Below are 13,634 nucleotides of genomic sequence, written 5' to 3' on the forward strand. Positions count from 1 at the left end.
CAATAAGTACTCTCACTGGAAATGCCATTCACACAGGAAAGATGTGCAGGGCTGGGCTGGGCTGGCCCGTGGATGTGTTCACAGAGCTGGGGAAGGTAACATATCTTCTTACCCCTACTACAAATTGCATGGCAGGATGGATCACTTCATTGTCTGAGCCCCATGATCTGCATGCTGTTTTTCTGGTTTAGGACCTGCAGGATATGCAAAGTGCTGACAACTTGATTTACTATTCCCTTACACCCAGATACAGTTATTCAGCCTGCACAAAGTGGGTGTAACACCTTGTGAAGTTGGGCATTTCACTGTGGACCACATGCAAAGCTATGGGAAGTGCTTGTTTATGTGACAAAGCTGTGGTGAATCAAGCTGCAGGTGAGGAATGGATGTTAAATCAGAAATCAGAGTGATGCCTGCCTGTTTTATGCAAACGAAACCTCTTTTGTGCTAAGGTGATACTCCTTCACTGTAGCCTTAACGTAGGCATAATTGTGATTTAAGTCTTTTTTACACTAGCAGAACAATTAATGGAAAGATGACTCAGCCCCATCAGGAGCAGCCTTTGTACACTAGAAAAAATGTCAGATTTTCAGATGGGTAAAGTTGGGCATGGCTGATGTAGAGCAGCTTTTGTTAACTTGAAATCTAAAAGATAGTTAATTCTTGGTTGATTTGTGTTTTTTTGGGTTTTTTTGTTTGTTTGTTTTGTTGTTTTTTTTTTTTCATTTCCATTAGAATCTTTTCTATATGTGTAAAATCAGCTAAACCTGTTGAAAATCATTTAGAAGTTGTTTCCTGACATGATAGATGATATACACATTAGGTAATTGAATAGCCCACGCTCCAGGAAGATACAACCTCACCATTCCCATTTGCGGTGGGGCAGGATTGAACCTGTCTAAAACTATTTCATGCAGAGGGAGAATAAAGGAGGAAATGAATTACAGTTTTATTTGAGTTGAAGGATTAGTTGTGGGATAATAGCAAACAACGAAACAACTTGGGAACGACGCTGCCGTCTCTTAAACAGTTTTATTAGTTTATGCTGATTTGTGAATTAGGAAAACCAGATTACGTGATACAAGAGAGCAAGGAATGGCAATTAAAAACCTGCAGGAAAGGACTGGAAAAACGGTGATCTCTCACTGCCTGCTCTTCAAAGCAAGATGAAGAGCATGACCTTTTCTTGGAATAAATACAGAGTATTGCCCAGAGCCGACTTCTGGTTTTCAGTTTTGCCAATTTGCAGTTGCTCGCTTGTACTGTGGTTCTTATTTGTTGATTGCCCTGGAGTCCAATTTTACTATCTAAATACTCCCAAGAAGTACTTGCACGTTCTTTGATTTGAGGTCTGTTCATCTCTCAATTACACTTCTAATCTGTCTACTCAGTGTCCTTTTTAGCACTTGAAGGCAGGACTATGCTGTGATATTTGAATAACCATAATGCTGTGGGACCATGAAAAACAGCTTCCTTGCAGAACACTTCCCATTTATAGCCGAGATGTGATCAGTAACCGTGTATGTGATGATGATTCATTGATCATGTTGAAACTTCAGTTGCAAAGCCTGGTTAAAACCTAGTTGTACTGCAAACCAGCCTTCCTTGATGGTGTAAGTTACGACTCTTCTGCATGTTCCAAGAAGAGCATGTCATCGCAGCCTGTCAGATCTGCATAGCAAAAAGACCGTCCCAATTAGGGAATGAGTGCTCTGCTCTTCAGGTGAGGATTGTGCTTCAAGAAGCAGGGTATCTCCCTGTGTGTCCTGAAGTTTGTGCCATGCTGTCTTTAAATCTTAAGCATAAAAATGTCTGGGAACATTTGCAGGCAGACGTGCCTTGCCCCGCACAGAAAGAAGTGCCTACGGGTAAGGTCAAGTGAGCAAGTTGTAGCAGATTAAACTAGCTTGTGAATTTACAGCGCATCATCTGCTCCGTAATAACTGGCTGTGTGCGTGGTGCAAAGGCGCCTTATAGTAAATACAAGGTCTCTCACCATTTTTTCCCTGAGGGCTAGGCTACCTTGCTTCATGTCATCTTTCCCGTGAGATAAGAATGCAGTGACAAGGATAGCTGCCACAGAGGACCACTGCGCTGTATTGCACAGACGCTGCCTGTGACTTGTTCCTGTGTCCACATGCTGGCGTGTGTCTGCAAGACAAATTCCAGACCGAGAGTGAGATAACTGCATAGTTAGCACGCAATGCTTGCTCCTGTTTCAGTGATCGGAGCCCTGGTATAGGCAATCGGAGCCTTGTTTAACTTGAACGGAATCAAAGTCCTAATCCCGCCTGTTGAAGTTAGCGGAAAGACTTTGAGTGCAGTGGGTTTCAGCCTGATGTTACACGCAGCTGACTCTCCAGGGAGGCTCAGAAGAGTCCGTGCAAGCAGGAGCTGCAAAATCTGGTACGGGAGACAAGGTGCGCATGGAGTAAACTTCCCTGCTCTTACTAAAAATAACTATGAAGCCATCTAATTTTGGCAGAAATGTTAAGTATTTTGTTGTAGTCTTTTGGAGTACATTTTCAGGTTCCCCCGAGTGTTGAATGACAAGAGAGAAGTGTTGGGTGAATTTTGGGGGGACCATGAAGATTAAAAGTGGAATTTCTTTGGGAGGTTTTTGGATTGCCAAATTATTGGAAAAAAACAGAAGTGGTAATTTTGAAAATGCCAAAACGTCTCATTTTAACATCTAGAAACAAAATATTTTTTTCAGTCTTGAGTTTCACCTAATTTAAAGAAATAAACATCTTGAAAATAAATCGGTTTGGGTTAAACAAAATGTTGAGGGTTGACTTAAGTACGATTTGGGGTGTTTCTCCTTTTGGTCTGCTTTCTAAAGTTAAAAGGCTTGTTGGATAATGTCTGAGGCTATGCTTCTCTGTCAGATAAGCAGCAGAGTCCCATTTTAGTAGATGAGACAAGCTGTTGACCAAAGTCCTGGAAGTTTAGACAGGGCCTGGGTATCTGAAGGATCGCGAGGTTGCAGTGCCTGTGTCACACAGGAGCTGTTCTTCCAGCTCAGAGTTTCTTAAGCTGGGAAGGCTTTTATAACAGGTATCTTGCAATGCTGCGATCCGGCGCGGAGAGGACAGAGATGCATGTAACTGAGGCTGATCATCATCGCCATTGCCAGTGCGCCATGGAGAGTCCCAGCCAGCTGGAGGAGACGGCAAACGTTCATGGACACTGGCCTGTGAAGGCTTAGCCTCAGCCAGTAAATCCAGTAGTTGTCTTACACCAAAGCTGGATCAGCTGGGCAAATATTGGTTTGGGTTTTGGAGGGTTTTGTAGTTGTTGTTTTGTATGTTCGACTAAAACAGACTGTCTCAGGGCTGTAAACTTTTTTCAGTAGTTTCCTCTGTCTACTATCATTGCATTGCCTTCCCTCTGCTCTTCACCCGTGAACTGCTCTTGTCCGTCTGTCTGACTTGTTTCCTGCCTTCATGTAGGGTGAGATTCATCTGCATTTGTCTGTAGCCATCTGAGCTCAGTGTCTAGACTCACTTTATGGAGGGAGAGAAGCAGACCTTTCTGGAGAGTGATTCATTCTGTCCTGAAGCAGATGCTTAAGATAGGTCAAATTAATCATTTTCTAGATTGCTTGGTTTCCCCCGCTGAAAGTAAAGAGAGCTTGCACTGTCTCAGGTGTAGACTTTTGTCCTGTACATGTTCTCAGTTCGGGGACATGGATTCCACCATAGCATGGATAGGATGGAAATTAGTGTGCATGAATCCTGAAATTACGTGTGAAATGTTTGAGGAGCCTTATGTCAAGGAGATAGGAAAGGTTTGTGGCACAAAGTGAAACCAAGAATTTAGGAAGCACAGGTAGACCATGGGAACGTGGCTGAAGGAAAAAATGTTCAATTTGGGTCCTGTGGAAACACACACTCTATTTTTAAGTATTCTGTGTGGGGTTCACATAAAAATGTAGCACAGCAGTTTTCCCAGACCCCAGTAGAAAGGCTGAGGATAGTCTGATACCTTGCACAATAGGTCAAAAAAATTGAGAGTTGGTCCACAAAGAAATTCTGTCAAAAAACAAGTATGAAAGAACCGCACGATATTAAAAATCTCAGATGTGAAAAATACTTCCTACTGAGGAATAGCAAGTGTGTGTGTGTGTGTGTGTGTGTGTGTGTGTGTGTATTTTTGGTTTCAGTACTCCTCTGTTGCAATTTTACAGATAACCACAGAAATAGATAGGTGTTTGTGTCCCCTTAGAGGGCTTCATTGAGAACAAAAATCTTCCTGTGCGGATCTCTCTGCACACCGTGGGCTTTGTTTGCAGGCACTTTTCAAAACAACAGCCCCAAGTAGTTTTTTCTTCCTCTTGTTATGGCAACAGAAGTATCTGAGAACTATTTTAATTATGTATTTGCCTCAGCAACTCTGAACTGGGTTTTAATTGTTGGTAATAAGAAGGACAGAGCAAATGACTCTTCCTATCCTAGATCAGTGTTTGACGTACACTTACTCTCTATTGGAATCTCCATCATGCGAGCTCATTAAAAATGCATTTGCTTCAAGGAGATGTAGGAATCAATTGTTCATTTGCTAAACAGCTGTATGGATTTTCCTCTTTTTATTCCTTTCTTTTCTTTCTTACTTTTTTTTTTTTCTTTTCTTTTGCAGCTCTATATTACTTTATTTGAAAGAGGAAAGCCAGTGAGGACCTGTGAGCAATCCAGCAGCTTCTGAAAAATCTTCATGCTAAAGCATAATCCAGAATTCCCTGGAGAAGAACATAGTGAATGTTGTGAGTTCCTAGCAGCGATAACGCGTACTTGCAATTGTGTCTTTTGGGGGGGTGGTATCTGCACTGTGGTGTTTGCTCCCATCCCTGTGATGTACTGAGCATCTTTTCGCTCTGCTGAAACCAAAGGCAGATGTGTTTGGGTTGGGCTGCAAAGCCAGACTTTAATTCTCTCCTTCTCTCTTTTTTCTTTATTTTAATGTCTTCAAGAGCAGAATAGTGTTATCTCAGGAAAGATGCTGGGTTTCTTTTCCTTGGACTGTTACAGTTACTTAACACGTTACTATCGCTTTCTAGTTAAATATGTAAGCCTGCATTTGAAGGCCTTGTGACTGTGTAGCCTAAGAAGAATGAAAAATATTATGGATAACAGTTCAGCAATCTACAGGTCAGATTTAGGAGTTTTATACATGCTCATACAATGGTTGAAATTATTTGGCCACTTTCAAATTAGAGGAATGCAAATGCAGTTATTTGCGCCTGGTATTCCAAACTCCCATTGCTTTGATCAGTTTGTTGTATTAGTTTGAGTATTTTCAATACAAATGCTCCTCTCAAAGGTGTGTGTTCATGGGAATTGGAGTAGCACACCTTTCAGAGGGAAACAGTCACATAACTAAGACCCTGATCCAGCTGCGGCATGTAATAAAAGAAACTGTTCCCATGAGGGGTGGCTAAAGAGAAGGCATAAATGTTTTTATGTTCATTGCTTTTCTCATGAAGCCCACTGCTTTTCTCAGTTGAAATAGGCAAATGTGCAGATCAAATGCAAGCATCCTCACAAACAGAGGAAAACAAGAATTCTCTGCTTGCCAGGCTTGAGAATAATCCTTATTTTTGTCTTAAGAAGGAACCTTGGGAATTTCAAAATTAGCTAAGTTAGTATTTAAATCCTTATGCCCAAAGTATGCAGTAGTCCTTCAGGATGTTAGTGACAAAATAGCTGCACATTCTTCCAGTTCGAGCAAATTAGTTTTTGCACTTTCCATAAATTTAGTAAATATAGATATATTTTATGACTGCTGGGCTTGCCTTCTAGCTCCTTGGCAGTTGGATGCCCTCCTTTGCTCTGCTTTTCCCTTTGGGTTCAGGCTTTGGGAAGGAGATTGAGACAGAGTCTAAGTGGTGCTGCTTTCCCAAGAGCCACTTGCAAAATAAATGTTAAAGAAGACACTGAAAAATCTTCATCATCTCTCCCCTTTCCTGCATGCTTTGATCTACAGTGGAATAGTTAACAAAGTTGGCTTTTCGCATTGTTAGTTACTGGTACCACTAAGCTGCCAAGTTAGTAACTCATTAAGATGAATAAGGGGCCTCTGGGACCTGGAGCTTCTCACTGTCTATGTATCCAAGCAGACGTGGCCATATCAGCTTATTCCCACACTTTGAAAGACTTCTTTCAAACCACAAGGGCTTACTTTGCACGCTGACTTCCTAGAGCAGAGGAGGGCAGCCTTAAATAATAATAATAATAAAAAACTGTCCTAGCATGCAAAGCTGTTGGGATAACAGGAGATGTTTGTTCAAGATGTTGCAATCACCTCCACTGATTGCAACAGCAGCACCACCTCATGCCGAGGAGAGCATTCCCTGGGTCCTCTAAGGTATGTGGTGTGCCAGATCAGCCAGATAAACTGCACAAGAGAAGGAAGCAATCATCAGCCATTACAGGGGATGGAGTATCTAAGATACTATCTGCGTGATTGTTACATTCTGCCCTGTCCTAAATGGTTTAGAATGAGCCCACGGTCTGCTATGGCGGTGCCAAAACCCTGAATTACACTTGTGAGGCCCGTATTTGCGCAGAAAAAGCAGCGCTCTTCTCACCAGGTACAGATGGAAAGAAAGTGCTGTTGAGAACGACTCTCACCCTAGCATCCAGGACTAGTTTCTTTTGGGGAGTCGTTCGTAGGTGATGGAGAGCTCTTTAGAAGTTCCTTGAGAGCGTATGTTGTCACCTGGCTTCTGCTTGGAGGACAGTGCTTACAAGAAGGAGGCGGTCGGCCAGGCTCCTCTGCTCCCCTCCCCTCTTTCCTTTATCCTCTCGGAGAGACAGGAGTACCAGAGATGAGGAGGGATGGTGTTTCTGCTGAAAGGAAAAGCCAACATACAGTGATTTTACTGAAAAATACTCTTCCCGGAGTGTTCGCAGGGTGTTGTCACGTTAAGATGTGCGGAAAGCGATCAGACCTTTCCCATTGCGAGTGGTAGCTGTTCTCATCCCTTCCACCTCCTCCTCCTGCCACCCAGGCAAATTTCAGAGGAAGGCGGGTGTGAGGAGGGAGGGGGGCAATAAATTGGGACCAGTGTCTTGTATCCACCTAGAAACTGCCTGTTTACTAAACAGTACAAATTTCTCGCTTCTTTTCTCCTGCTCTCCTCATTTGGATGAAGCACATTTCTGGAATAGCAGAGCTGGTAAAAATCGAGTCCATATTCCTCTTTTGCGGAGAGAAAAAGGGATGTCAGGAGGATTTGTTAAGGAGGAATGTTTATTTCACTTAGCGAGGGGTAAAAACGAAGTGAGACGAGGCTCCTTTGCTCTCACAGGAGGGTACCTTGCGAATTCCAGCATATGGTTTTGTAATTTTCTGATAGGATTTAGGCATCCTGAGGTTTTTTTTCCATCCTGAAAACATATGCTGCAGCTTTTTTGGAGCGCTAGCCGCACAAGCACAAACACATTCTGACAGGAGCAATGAATAAACTCTTCATATTCCTCACTCACAGGCATTTCTTCCCTTTTTTTTTTTTTTTTTTGTGCTTATGCGAAAACCTCTGGCAGTTTGTGGGAAATGGAAAATAAATCTCTAAATCCAGTATGTGTCAATAACTGAAACGTCTTCAGTTGATCTCATATCTGTAACTGTTATTTTGGGCAAACTGCAGATGGCAGGATAGTAAACATCCCCGCTCCTTGCTCCGACAGGCTTTCCACGCCCGGCTTCGGTGGGAACCTGCCACCATAAGGGCTGAGTGTGGCACCGGAGAGGATCTCGGGGACTGTGGCCGCACAGGGCTTAGCCCCGATCCCATCCCATTTTTGAACTGCTGCCTCCTTTCTCTGCTCCTTGGCCCTCCTTGCTCCCTTCACCCTGGTCCTATCTCGTCCGTACTCCTCCTCTGGCCGCCGGCTGTTGTTCCTGGCACCTGGGCCTGCGGCAGGGCTGGGAGCGACGGCTGCTGGAGCTGATGTCAGTGCCGCTTCCTGAGCCGCCTGGCCAGGCTGGCGGCGGCCCGGGCACACCCTCTCCCCAGAGCATCCCCTTCTCCGCCTGCCCGCACTGCCGGTGTGACAGCCCCTCAGAGAGGAGGCATGCACAAGTGATGAAAATTGAACGTTAGCGAGCCTTTTACAGCAGTGTTCTGCGAGCAGCCGTCTCCCACGCCTTGAGCCTCAACGCCAGGTTTGTGGCACGGTTGGAAGTGGTGTCCGGTGTCTGTTCGAACAGTGATGATCTGTGCACACCTTGGGAAAGCAACGGGAAGTTTTGGCACATGCAGCCTTAATGTTTCTGAATGTCTTTGCTTTTGAATCGCTTTGGTATCCATATGCTAAACCACTTAATGGTTTTCTACGGAAATTACCAGGCTACCGACAAAAGAGAGAGCTGCGTGTGTCCTTTCCTCCAAACAACTGCCCAGTACATGCCACTCAGTATTTATAGGGAGAGGGAAAAAGGGAAGAATTGTTGTCATTTGAGAAATGTCTCTCAGAAACGGCAGTAATTTATTCCCAGGCATTATTCTTCATTAAGAGCTACAGACAGCTGCAGCTTCCCTTTAAATAGAAATTGCACTCTGTAGGCATGCTATACATAGGGCTTCAGGTTTCTGACATTTCTCTGCCAAAAATCAGAAGTATTTCTCACCAAATAAATGTTTATTCAGAAAGTCTTATTTCCTGGCTTTTATTTCACGTCACGTGCTTCCGATGGCCAGACAAGAACGGCTCAAGGCTGACATTTGAGAGAGGAAGCTGAAACAGTTTGGGTCTCTTGCAGGGCTTCAAAAAAAAGTCTCTGACCGTAAATCCCAGCGTTCAGTTTGGCAGTTTACTTTATCTGGTGAAAGTTGCATTAAAATGGACGTTGCAGAAATAGAGCAGAGCTACTGTGTCTGCATGGAAGCGGAGCGAGCGGTGGTAGATGTTTCTGGGCGTCAGGTCGGCTCACCCCCTCTCCCAGCCCTGAAGCAGCCGTCCCCTGAGTGTGCCTGGGTGGCAAACCTGCCTTGGCGGCACGCAGCAGCTGAGCTGTTTCGGCGGTGGGGCATCCCCCGTACAGTCAGTGTATGGGCATCTATGGACAGCGCGTGAGAGCTGGGCTGTGTCTGCTTGCCCCTGCCACCCACCAGAGAGGTGGCCAGGGTGGCTTTGAGTCCTGCAGGACGATGAGGCCATAAGCTACCAGCACTACAGGGACCAATGCAGGGCCAAACGCCTTCTATTCACGTCTGTGCAGCTTCCCCGGATTTACCTATATTCTTCTCTGCATACCTGCAGGCTGGCTCCTCGACTCACAACTTCCTAACCTGTCTCTTCCCTGCTGTCTTTTCCAGCCTGGACTGCTGAGCTTCCTCCTCCTTTGTCTCCGGGGCTTATCTGCTGGATCCATACTTTCCATTCGGTGTGCCAACCCCTAGTACTCCAGTAGATGACTTTGCTGTCATAGCAGTCCCAGTTGGTTGCCTTTTGTAATCTGTGGCTATGCCATTCCTGTCAAATACAAGATGCCTTCCTCCTCCCCATCTTCCCCCAGGTCTCCCCGCACCCCTGAGTTTATGGCTTGCAGTATGCAGTCCGTGTATTAAAGTAATCTTTAGTTAGGTCATTCATTATTCTCTTGCTTTCTTCTCGGCCGATATAGCTTCCAGAGAACTGAGAAGTTGTAATTTCTCCAGGGCTAAAATCCAAGTCTTTGATAGGCAGGCATGATGCCTGGGGCCACTACATGTTGCTACCGGTTGTCAGCTTTGTAAAACTTACCCTGCAGAGCAAAGAAATCTGGGCACAAAGATTGTTCTCTTCTCTTACCGCGGCAAGCTGTAGTTTCCCAGTCTGTTCTGCCTTCCCTTCATTGTCTTCCAAGCAAATGGCTGTAAGATTATGACTCCCATGTTTGGACTGAGAACAGCTTTTGCCTGAGCAAACAGATTTCTCTTTGGCAGTCGCTTTAACTGCTGCCCCAGCTTTTCGCTGTCAGCTTTGTTTCATGATTTGCCGTTAGAGAAGTCCAGGCAGTACTAGTGCATTGGAGCGAGTAAATGAAGCAAGGAAGGCAGGTGAATGCATTTGTTAAAGATTACAATACCGGGGTGGCTGCAGTACGGTCCATGAGGGAAAAGCTTCTGTAGTTCAACAGTGTAGCTTATGGTTGCTCTTATATTTAACTTGGTGCTGTCGGCTGGAGAAACTTCAGGTCCTTGCTTGCAGCACCCCTTGGTCCAAGAGACTTCCATTGTAAACCAAGAAGAAGCGGTGGGAACCAAGCCCAGCCTTCACAGATGACAGCATGGTGTGAAAGCTGCTCTAGTATTTGAAGTTGTGTCTGGGGTGAAGCTGACCAAAACACAGGTGTCCCATGCCTGTTAGAATATTCCTTCTGCTGCTCTTCTGCCTCTCCTGTTTCACTGCTGCTTTGTTATGCTGCTGTTTTAGTGAGCATTACCGACGAGCTGGTTCGCTGTGCCCACGATGGCCCTAACAGTATCTAGTAGCCTGCCGATGCTTCTCTCAAAGCTGATAATGTTGCTGGCAGCAGCAGGAAGAGAATATAAATTCAGCTCTCTGAGAGGGGAGGGTTTTTTCCATTTTCTGTTTGGAGTGTGCATTCAAAAGGAAAGGCTGCTGCTACTGGTAGGTTAGTTAAAAGGGATCATGAGCCCTTTGTAGCAGACTACTATTCTGAACTACTTGTTCATTCATATTTATTCCAGGTTTGTTTGCAGCCTGCCAGGCATGTTGACCCTGGACACTTATGTTGGGAAGGAATATGAGATACTCTTCAAGAAACTGGCAGTATTGATGCTATCAGTGTTCCTTCTCAGTGAGTTCTGTGTTTCTGGTAATCAGCATCGGTGTTTCCAACTGCAGACACTGATGAACATTTCAGAGGCACCTGATGGCACAAAGGTCAAGAAGAAGAGATAAAGCAGCAAGTTGCCAGGATTGCTTTTAGATACTTTCCACGTTGAGGTTGTCAGAACTAGAGACAGGCTAAGGAAACCTGACATGCTGTAGTCTTTTATTTATTTCTAATGGGTTCTCCTGGCAGCTCTTCAAATAATAGAGAAACCTTCCCCACTATGGCAAATCAAGTTTATTGCACTAGTTCAAGTTATTACCAAGTTATTGCACTAGTAATAGAAGAGATCTGTTTAGGGAGCGAGGGTTGCATTAGATGAGGAGAGGAATGCTATTCGTGGGTTTCTGTGCCAGGCAACCCTCAGTCAGAATTGGGGTGGTGATTTATAAATTCCCTTTGTCTCGTTTCCAACATTTGGACTGCAGTGAATCCTACTAAAGCATTACAAAAGCTGTGCCACTTGAAAGAAGCTAGGCAAAATGTGGTTTGGCTTCCTTGATGGGTGGACATTTGTGACCAGAGCTACAGAGATTCCTTGTAATGGAGAGGTGTCCACAATGGAGGCAGCGGGCAAATTGTGCTTTAAGCCTTCAGCTGCCAGGGGTTTGTCTCTCTGGCAGATAAAACCTCTCTTTTCAACAGCTTGATTTACCATTTCTGATGCAAATAGTTCACAAAAAGAAACTTCAGGTAACATGAACCTCTGGTGAAGTAAAAATGAGTTTGACATTCAGGGTGGAGCAACAGGAATAGCACTGGAGGAGCTAATGCTTTTCATGTTCACAGTTAAAGTGTATTGGGTCTATTTTACATTTTTTGAAAGGAGTGTTGTTTGTTTTCTTGTAAAACCATGCACTGCAGACAACTTTGTTAAAGAATCGGCTTCTTACCGGGGAAAAAAGGCAAAATAATCTCTCTTTGTCATTCAGTCTGCATCATGTACTGCTGCTGTTTGAGGCAGGAAGGTCCTCGTAACTCGTTTCTGAGTTAAGACGTGTCTGTTAGATCCACAGTGAGAACTACCGGGATTCTTTTTTACTTTTACTAGATCCATTAAAATGTTTGTATAACTATCTTTATTCAACCTGAGGGATAGCCTGCAGGCTCCTGATCAAGGAGATATAAGTACAAGCACTTCCTTCTTGTTATCACTGACCAATCAAACCAGTTCAACTGAAGGCGTTTGGCTTAGTGAGCAGTCCTACTGCTCTGGATGATATTTGTAGAAAGGGTGAGTGAGCTGCAGAGCTTTATATGTCTTCATTATAGGGTGAAGTCTCTTCTTAAATTAAATGAAGCAGGCAGTCTTCATTAGCTCCGGGTTTTCTTGTTGTTATTATTATTCTAATGTAATTATCACTTTTCTTCAGTCAGCCTTCTGCTTGCCTACTTACAAATAAACTCTTTCCATCTGGAGAGTATTTTGAGATGGGGAAGGTACAGTGAAGTAGTGAAACTATTGTTAGCACTGTGTTCTTCCTCTTCTTCTCTTTAGCTACCTAGAATGCTGTACAAGGGAATAGAAAAAACAAATACGTGACAAACACAATAGGATCCTCTTCTCTCAAAAAAGATTATGCAAAGGAAGACTGTTGAGTTATCTGCCTAAGCACATGCAATGGGACAAAGCATCATGCATCGATCTGTAAGACCCCTGCAGTTCTTTGCTCCAAAAAAGCAGCATTAAGAACTGAGGAATCGCCCCACTGTGCTCTCAGATGTCAAGACACGTTGCTTCAGCAGTAAGTAGTTCTTGGGCATAATGAAATACCTGCTGACTGCAGGGAGTAAGAAAGGCTCAGTCACGATGGGTACATCTATTTGTGCATCCGAGCCCTGTGCAGAGATTCCCAAGCTGACAAGGTGCTTTGCTCAGGCTAATTAGCCCTGCTTCTCCCCTTACATCTTCCCTGATTATGCTAATTAGACTGAGCAGGGTGCTGTTTGACACTGGTGAGAGTAAAACAAGTGTGTCTGTACAGCCTTGCCCTGCAGTGTGCTCTATCAATGTCTGAGCCCGCTCAGCACAAGCCCACGAGTCTGTGCCATGTGGCTGTGCAGCACAGGTATTTCCTGGAGTTTTATTGTATGTGCTATCAAGAATCACTCAGCCTTGGGTGGCTTGCTGGGACTGCAGTAACGGTGCTAAGTGTCAGGGAAGATCTTGAACAGCTAACTGCCTGTAGCCTCCTTGCTCTCAGAAAAATACATGCTGCTAGGTGTCTTCTGTCCTGTTCATTTTGTTGCATGTGAATGACTTCCCTGGTTCTGGCGGTGGTGGTCTGGAGCTCCAAGGGAGAGGGGGGTGAGGAGAGGACAGAAGTACCCAGGCAGACAATCAGAAATGGTGGGACTGAGGAATAAAGGTACGAAGAACTTGGACTTTCTGCTTTTCATCCTATTTACGTGTGCAGGACTGGCAGAAAAATGGGTTGGCAGGTTGAATTGGATTGTGAAACCTTGCTAATTAGCTGTGCATTCCCCACTCCACCTCTCCCTTCTTCTTCCTTCCCAAGTGGGATTCTTGCAGAATGAAATGAGTGCAGGGATAGATGACTTTCATAATTTGGTGTTTTAACATTCAGTTCCAGCTGTAGCTATTGCAATATGGCTAAGTTTGCTATCAAATATTGTTTTAAAGACATTTGAACTGCGTTTACAGAAGACAGGTTTTAGAAGAAACAATCAAAAAACCCCCGACAACCCCAAAATGACAACAAATAAAACTATTTTTGCTCATTATAGTAGAAGTGGCTTTTTACACTCCTGACTGTTCTTCCTCTGACTGG

General features: G+C 44.4%; 1 protein-coding gene across 11 annotated transcripts in view; it reads left to right on the forward strand.

The window, feature by feature from the left end:
- ATXN1 (ataxin 1) overlaps window positions 1-13,634 on the forward strand; it is a 221,985-nt gene that overhangs the window by 128,308 nt on the left and 80,043 nt on the right. For 9 of the 11 annotated variants that reach the window (XM_082328802.1, XM_082328800.1, XM_082328803.1 and 6 more), the window contains one exon: window positions 4,639-4,762. The exons of 1 other annotated variant lie outside the window; for it this stretch is intronic. The gene's annotated coding sequence lies outside the window, so the exon portion shown is untranslated. Of the gene's footprint in view, window positions 1-4,638; window positions 4,763-12,520; window positions 12,588-13,634 lie in introns of those variants that run through there. One more of the 11 variants, XM_082328797.1, reaches the window with a different exon arrangement.

The sequence above is a fragment of the Platalea leucorodia genome (genome assembly GCF_965183815.1).
Source record: "Platalea leucorodia genome assembly, chromosome: 1".
Taxonomy (NCBI): domain Eukaryota; kingdom Metazoa; phylum Chordata; class Aves; order Pelecaniformes; family Threskiornithidae; genus Platalea; species Platalea leucorodia.